Source organism: Lolium rigidum, chromosome 6 (assembly GCF_022539505.1).
Source record: "Lolium rigidum isolate FL_2022 chromosome 6, APGP_CSIRO_Lrig_0.1, whole genome shotgun sequence".
Classification (NCBI taxonomy): Eukaryota; Viridiplantae; Streptophyta; class Magnoliopsida; order Poales; family Poaceae; genus Lolium; species Lolium rigidum.
In genome coordinates, this window is record NC_061513.1 from 199,929,530 (window position 1) to 199,937,570 (window position 8,041).

Below are 8,041 nucleotides of genomic sequence, written 5' to 3' on the forward strand. Positions count from 1 at the left end.
CGAATGGTTGTACTTCTCAACTTGAAGTCTTTGAACTTCTTCGCGAATGACGAGATTATTTTGTTTTTTGTATATTTGGATTGTTATCTGTTTTCTTGTACTTCCTATAATAAGTGGTTGTACTGCCCATGTCCAATGGTTGTACTTCTCGCCGTCAAGTATTTGAACTTCCTCGCGGATGATGAGATTATTTTGTTTTCTTGTACATTTGGGTTTTTATCGGTTTTCTTGTAATTCCTACAATAAGTGGTTGTACTGCTCATGTCGAATGGTTGTACTTCTCATTGTCAAGTATTTCAACTTCCTCACGTATGACGGGATTGTTTTACTTTTTTACATTTGGAATTTGTCGGTTTTCTTGTAATTCTTACAATAAGTGGTTGTACTGCTCATGTCGTATGGTTGTACTTCTCATCATCAAATATTTCAACTTCCTCATGAATGACGGGATTATGTTTTTTGTACTTTCTATATTAAGTGGGTGTACTGTGCCGAATGATTGTACTTCTTACCGTCAAGCATTTGAACTTCTCCTCAAATGACGGGATTATTTTATTTTTTCTACATTTGCTTTTTGTCGGTTTTCTTGTACTTTATATATTAAGTGGGGTGTACTACTCATGTGGAATGGGTGTACTTCTCATCGCCATATTTTTGAGGGTGCACATTCACTCCACATTAAAAGAAACATATGAAAATTTAAGGATGAAGTTTGTACGTTGCTATGTGAGCTTCTTCCAGATATTTTATTATTTATTTTGCACTTCACGAAGAACTTTGCTCTTTCAAAGTTGATCATTTGTCCTTCCTCTAGTCACCACTTGTACTTCTCGGAATCATAACTTGCACTTCCCATGGGATAAATGTTTTTTGTTCATACCGATTTTTAGATCGCTAGTTTTTATTATTTTTGATATGTGTGCTCCCTAAAATTGTACATTCTACTTCTTGTCATATTTCTATGTACTTGCCCGCAATACGCATATTGTACTTCCATGTAGATGATTTTTTTAGTTTCTATCAACTTCGAAAATAAATATTTGTGTACTTATTTAATAGATAATTTATTTAGACCTATCAGCCAACCCTAAATAGGGGAACTGTTGTTTTGTTGGAAATATTTATTCAGTGCTTGTATGAAAAACATGTAAAGGAAATTCATTGGTATATTTTTGGAGTTCCCAGATTGACGCAATGTACTTTTGAGCTATTACCAAGGTTTGTACTTCTCAACGTTTGTTTGTGTACTTGCCTAAGTTCTCTTCTACCCCATCTAATCATTTTAAATTTATTCTTTTGCCTAGACTTCCCTTAACGTAAGTTTGTACTTACCAACAGTTGCTTGATGTACTTCCCAGTGTGTGTTTTTTTTTGTGTATTTTGTTACGGACAACATTACACCATATTTTCACTTTCTTTGACAATGTCCCATTTTACTACATAGAGGAGCACTCTCGACGCAGTATACTTACACTTCATGATATTAAGAACACAGTATACTTACACTTCATGATATTAAGAAAAGCACAACCCGGTATGAACATTTTAAACACTTAGCTATCCACAAATATAATGCACTGCTGCAGAGTTGCGACTGTACTTTTGTTTCTCTTGACAATTCATAAAGTTGACACACACACAAAATAAGAAGGTGCAGAACTGGGGGAAAAAGCACACAATCAGAACTCGTCTTGGCAGAGAGTCATACTCATTGTCTTTTATATGATGGACACCATGTTGAACTAACTATGTGACATAAAAACTCAACACACAATAGCAGAACTACATGATGCTTCTTATCCCTTTTACATTATCCCAGCTCCAAACCAAGCTGTAGCATTGAGAGAGAATAACTACTACTACTCTAAGGTAAGTAAATATCTGCGTGGTGGTTTGATTCATGGCTGACCGGCCCGTAGTAATCTTCGTGGAACCACGGCACGGTCCATGCATACCCGCTAACAACCACTTTCTCGTCTCTATCAACAATAACAGCAGCAGGAGTCGTTTGCTCCATTGTTGTACCTGAGCAATTACCATCAGACATGCCTGCTCTCCGAATGAGCGACTTCATCGGAAGACTGCTCGGTCTAAGAATCACCGGATAGTTCCTCCTACATACATACAGGGGGAAGCAGAGAAATGAGAACAACATGATTTAGTTTCAGGCTCGAAAAAGCTGCCCATATCCAGGGAACATAGGCGAGTACTCGACCTTTCGTTGAGTGCTTCATGTAGCTGCCTGTCAAGCTGAATCCCCGCAATCATTAGGAGTTTTCAGTGAGAGCTGGTCCAGGACATATAAAGTATCCGATGACAAATCAAGAAGCTAAGAAATTATCAGGTTACATAAATAAAAATGCAAAGGACACTCCCACCTCTCGATGATGTACATATGCATACAAAAAATATGTTTGGCACGCTAAAAGTACCTATTCAGTGAACACGAAAGTGGTGCACGAACCGTAAGAAATGAAATGGGGCAATGAACAAGAGAAAGCCTCTGGATTGAATTACCTGCTTGCTGACCTTCTCAGCTCACGGATGCTTTGCCGTAGCACGACCCGGCCAGCGAACCGCAGACGAAGTGGAGGGGATTCCTCACTGGAGGCCTTCCTAGCTTCCTTCCGCAATCAAATTTCACACCTGAGGCTACAGACAAAGGAACCAAGAATTGCAAGATGCAGAAAAACTGGACAGGATGAATCATCCTCCCTGCTTGCTCTGCTTCGCTGGCGAGGTGAAGAATTTGCAGGCTGCAGCACGACCTGGATAGGATGGAGGAGCGGGAGGCCTCACTGGTGACCAATGCATATGTCTTGACAACCTTCCGCTTTGGCCGAACAGCCCGCTACGGAATGTCTCACCGCCGCAGCCTCCGGCCGGGCGCACTCATGATGCGGTGTTGTCGCCGCGGCCTTTTCTTCCTACGGCCGCCGAACTTGCGCACTGGCGGCGCTAAAATGTGCAAGGCTGAGAAGACGAACGCCAGAGACGTCGGAGAACTTATGTGGCTGATGGACGACCCCAAGAGGCAGATAAGTAGGAGGCTAGCCATGCATGAAGCATACCATGTGCCTGTTCCTCGAAAAGATGCACTGCAATCAACCATGTTCTTATACTGCCAACAATAATACGCTTGTACTTATTCTACATCAACATAATTTCACAGTTTACCAAACAAAAATGATATAAACGTTAAAGAAAAATAGCAGAGCTGAGAGGGTCATTCATGCTTCCCATCGTTGACTACGTGCAGCGTAGGCAGCAAGGGATTCAGGAGGAAGTTCAGAATATGCCCACAGCCGCGTTCGCAAGCTGGAGCTAGTGGCTGCAGTCCATGAAGGCATTCCGATTCAAAAGAGTGGACAGCGTAGCGTGTTTCTCCAGCCCGACAGCAACGCTGGTAATCAGAACAAGAACACGAGGTGAAGATCAAGGTTGCTGCGTCTGGGCGATGGATGGATGAGAGGAGAACTTGCTCAAGGAAGATCAGAGGTGGCGTTTCAGAAAGTTCAGAGGCACTACTAGAAAAAGTTCAGGCGACACTCGCCGAGGTTGCAGCGATTAATGTTCTTGCGGACTCGCCTAGATCGATCGAACTTACAGGTCGGTGAAGTGGTAGCTCCCTACTACTCATCCAGATTTTTGGAACAAAGCAGAAAATCACATGGAATAATTGAGAGAGAAAAGTCAATATCACAGGAGGTCCTCGTCCTGGAGCTCGATTCGTCATACCTGAGGATGGTAGGATCCTGGCGGCGCTAGAAAGTGATGTGGCATGTGCTTGCGGCTCCGCGTCATGGTCATGCTGCAGCGCCGTTGGCCTCAACTCCGACAGTCGGAGGTGCGGGTCCGCCACTTCGGTCCAGCCTTTCATCTGGCCTCCGCGGATACTCTCTGGATGGACGAGTAGGGGCTCATGGCGGAGGCGGCGAACGAGAGCCACGGAGGTCGCCGGTGGACTCGCACGCGGGCAGTGGCAGACCCGCACGGGGGCGGCGGCAGAAGCACATGTAACATCCCATGTTTCTACCATACATGGCGATGCTACCACACTATCTAAATAACTCAAGTATGAGAATAATGCTAAAATCGGGCAGCACCTCCTTTATTTATAAGAAGATCCACAACAAACAGTTCAGAAATATTTGACCATTAACATGTATATAGCTCACAATTCAAGAAATAGTTATAAGTAGTACTAGATCAACCAAAGGTTCACAACAAATGGTTTTAGGAAACTCAAACAGGGAGTATCAAATACACAACTAATGGTTTATGACTACTTTGTATATATGTATTTCTAGGCGGTATATGGAAATGTTGTGTGATGGAGTGATGTGTTGTGCTACGCCCGCTTCCCATGCATGTCGCTTATTTATTACCTGAAAACCAAATAAAACGCAAGAATGAGTACAGAAATACTCAGCAAGTACAATATGAAACCATAAGAACATTAAACAATGAACACCATTAGAATTTCACTCCAAAACATGATATTTAATGTAAAACTGGACTATTGATTTTGGCAGTGCTGGCTCGGAGTTTACCAGCGTGTTGGCTCGGACTTACCAACCTGCCGCAGCGTTGGCTCGGAATTTACCAACCTGCAACGTCTGAGGTTCCGAATGCAATCATCGTATCGGAGAAATTCCAAACAAGAACAAAGCACCCGGAAGCACAAGAAACAACACAAGCAATCATAAAGAGGCGAGGTTTGTCATGCACTTGCCTCAACACGATGGTTAACCCGAAGAATCCTCAACCCGAAAGCTCACAAACATGTACGTAAACCTTCTATTAGAAACTATTCTAAATTTTACTATGGAAGCTGTGTACTTGAAAATCTTCAATACGTAAAATTATGTTTTAGGTTAAATTGCATAAAGCTGCTATGGTAAAACTATATCCGTATAACTTGTCTCTCTATTCTTTCTTCTCTGTTGGAATTTCAGTTACAGTATAAACTGCACAAGGTACAGGTTACAAAATTCCTCCAAATGCATATAGTAGATTCCTTACGATTGCCCCACAAGCCCTAATTGGGCAGCTAGACCATCTCCCTTAATAGTTTCAGTCAGGCACTCATCGGACCTTGTTGTATTCAATTTGTTTAGTACTTGGACCGGACAGAAAAATATACTTAGTAGTACTAGTACTAGCAGCGACTGAATTTATCTAGAGATCAAAGTTTGTGCTACCGATCGATTCAAAGAGTAGAACCATATTCAATTGGCTGGCTGATTAGAGCAGAGTATGAATCGTTTACTTCAGACTAAAAGGGAACATGGCAAAACTCTTACGACTTACGAGACTCCATCTCCACGGGACTACGACTACAGCTACTAGCGGCCAAGACCAACAACGGGACAGCATCTAGGTACCTGTCGGCACAAGCTCGATGCAGCAGACGACCAGGCGTTGCCTTCAGCTGCTAGACGGATGCTGGGGAAGAACGGCCGGCGGCAGCGTTCCTCGATGAGTCGCCAACTGCAGGTGGCGGCGGGAGAACCCTAGGCAGTGACGATTGGTTTTGGGGTCTGGGCGAGCTTTTGTGCGTGGGCAACGACAGGGCTCTGGTGGGCTTTTATTCCTAATTTCTTTTGTTCCTTTATCCTTAACGTAACCGAACCTAAGTTGGCTTTCTACTTTTTTTTTCTATTCCCAAATTTATCTAGCGGCAAGAATTAAAGTGGCTCTTTTAAGATCATCCGAACTTCAATAAAATATGTAGGTAAGTTGTTTTTTTTTAATCAAATCGACAAGACAAACACAACCACACACTCTGATTTTGCAAACGACCAACAATCCAAAAAAAAGTTAATTTTCGGTCAACGCTCTCATGGGTTAAGTCAAAACTACTTTGTAAAATTCCGGGGTATTACAGTCTCCACCGCTTAGCAGAATTCGCCCTCGAATTCTTAACTCTTCCTAGTTGGATAACTTATGGCTGAAGTCAATCCTTTTTATCAAGTATCCCTCATCCAGTATACTATATGAAATTATGACCTTTACTTCTTATAAAACGTCAACTGCAACTTCACACTCTCTTTCAATGTCCCAAAAACTCTGAAGAGAAATCACATATTTAAGAGAAATAATTTATTCTCGGTTCACCGCCCAAACCTAGGTGTTTACATGACCACTTCTCAACCGTCATCAACCATATTTCTGAATAGGGGTTTGATCAACGGCCATGGATAACCATGCTAACTATAGATAACTCTCATGGAGGGCCACTATGAAATGTCTTGTATTGTATCTGGAAAACATGGAGTTGGTTTGTCCTCGTAGTATATCCTACGCTTGGCAGCGGTTGCCTCTTCTAAAGGTAAAACGTCATGCCATTATGTGGTCCAAGCTGAACGTCGCCGGCTCTGAACTACCTAAGGGTATAGGTCACACAACGATTCACCACTTCAACGTACCAAAAGCGAATAATAAGAGTAGTCGGTATGGGGGCCAGTCCATCCCGCACTCGAACTATTAACTTTGTACATGAATAGGCGAATCACCCAATCTAAGACTCTGGTCATCCTCGCTCGCACTGTGGAAAGATTTAGTTGGCAAGCGCAAAGGTTCATGGGTTGAGTCCCACTCAATCTATCCACAAAGAGCACTACAACTATACTACCGATGTTTTAAAAACTCCATAGGTTATCTATATGGTTAAGAGAACGTCACGATGGCAAAATAGGGTAGGAATATACATTGACTAATCAGATAAGCTGACTAATCATGGGAAAAATGATCAAGAATGAGTACGCTAGGAAGGAAGGAATATGAGGATAAGGTTTATACCTCTGACTCCATCAGAGTGATCATGAGAAGAAGTTGGCGGCTTGGTATAGATTCCAGGCCTTGTCAAAGTAGAAGAATCCCCAACAGACATATGTTGTGGTGGTATGTTGGTTGGAGATGGTAGTGGAAGTGGAGCATAAGGAGCTGGAAGTGGGGTTGCTTGCCAGCTGTTGGCGGAGATGGATGATTTGGTGGAACTGCCATCATCTGGACTGATCCATGGGAAGAGACATAACCTGAATTAGCAGTATGTGAGGAACCACCTTTCGAAGACATTTCTGTGGAAGGGGTGATAACCTGCCACTTGATGATGGAATCCGGATTTTCCTTGCAGACTACCCTCATGTGGCCAGGCTTGCCGCACTGGTTACAATTCCCGGAGAAATCACACTCAGAGGCACGATGGTTTTGACCACACCTGAAGCACATCAAGCCTTGCCCCGGAGCAGGGCGCATGAATTTTGTCCTTAAAGTAAATTGTGACCTCGGTCTAGATTGGGGTTGAGATTGTCCATCCTGCTTGAACTTCTTGAGAACAAGACGCTCAATAAGCTCACTGCCATCCTGATGACTTCTCTTGTGCTTACTACTTGAGCCACTAGTACCACTTGTACGAGCTGCCTCTGCCTGTGTGAGTTGCATCTGTAGCTCCATTCTCCTAGCCTGTTCCACCACACTGAAATACTCATTCGGTCGATTCGCTCCCATGACATGTCGATATTCTGAATTAAGCCCCTCAAAGAATCTTCTAGCTTTCTCACCCTCATTATGATTTATGTGATCCACAAAATGAACTATCTTACTAAACTCCATCTCGTACTCATCCACTGTCTTGTCACCTTGCTTGATATTCCTTAGGGCAACATCCATCTTCTCCTTGAACGAATCCGGGTAGTATTTGCTAGTGAATTGCTTAACAAAAACATCCCATGTAGGCGGTCCATGGGCTGGTGTCCACGCTGCACGAACTCCTTCCCACCAAATATCAGCGAGGCCCTTCAGTTGGAAAGCCACATAGACAACTCTGTTCTCTTGTGTCATCACCGATGCATCCATGTATTTCTCCATGCTGCGAAGCCAACTTGCAGCGTCCATGGGTGTCCCTGATCCATCAAACTTGTCCAGCTTCATATCTAGCCATTGGGTAAGCGTCATGTTTGACGCCCCGTGTCCATCACTATTAGCAGATTGACTCACTTATGCATCTTCACGACTACTCTGCTCAACATCTGATCCC

At 43.2% G+C, this 8,041-nt stretch overlaps 1 long non-coding RNA gene across 1 annotated transcript; it reads right to left on the reverse strand.

The window, feature by feature from the left end:
- Positions 1 to 4,084: 4,084 nt before the first annotated feature.
- On the reverse strand, positions 4,085 to 5,552 carry LOC124666309. Its single transcript, XR_006990857.1, has 2 exons — positions 5,388 to 5,552; positions 4,085 to 4,388 (listed from the first exon to the last, which is right to left on the reverse strand). It is a non-coding gene; the product is annotated as an uncharacterized LOC124666309 (long non-coding RNA).
- Between the last annotated feature and the right edge of the window lie 2,489 nt (positions 5,553 to 8,041).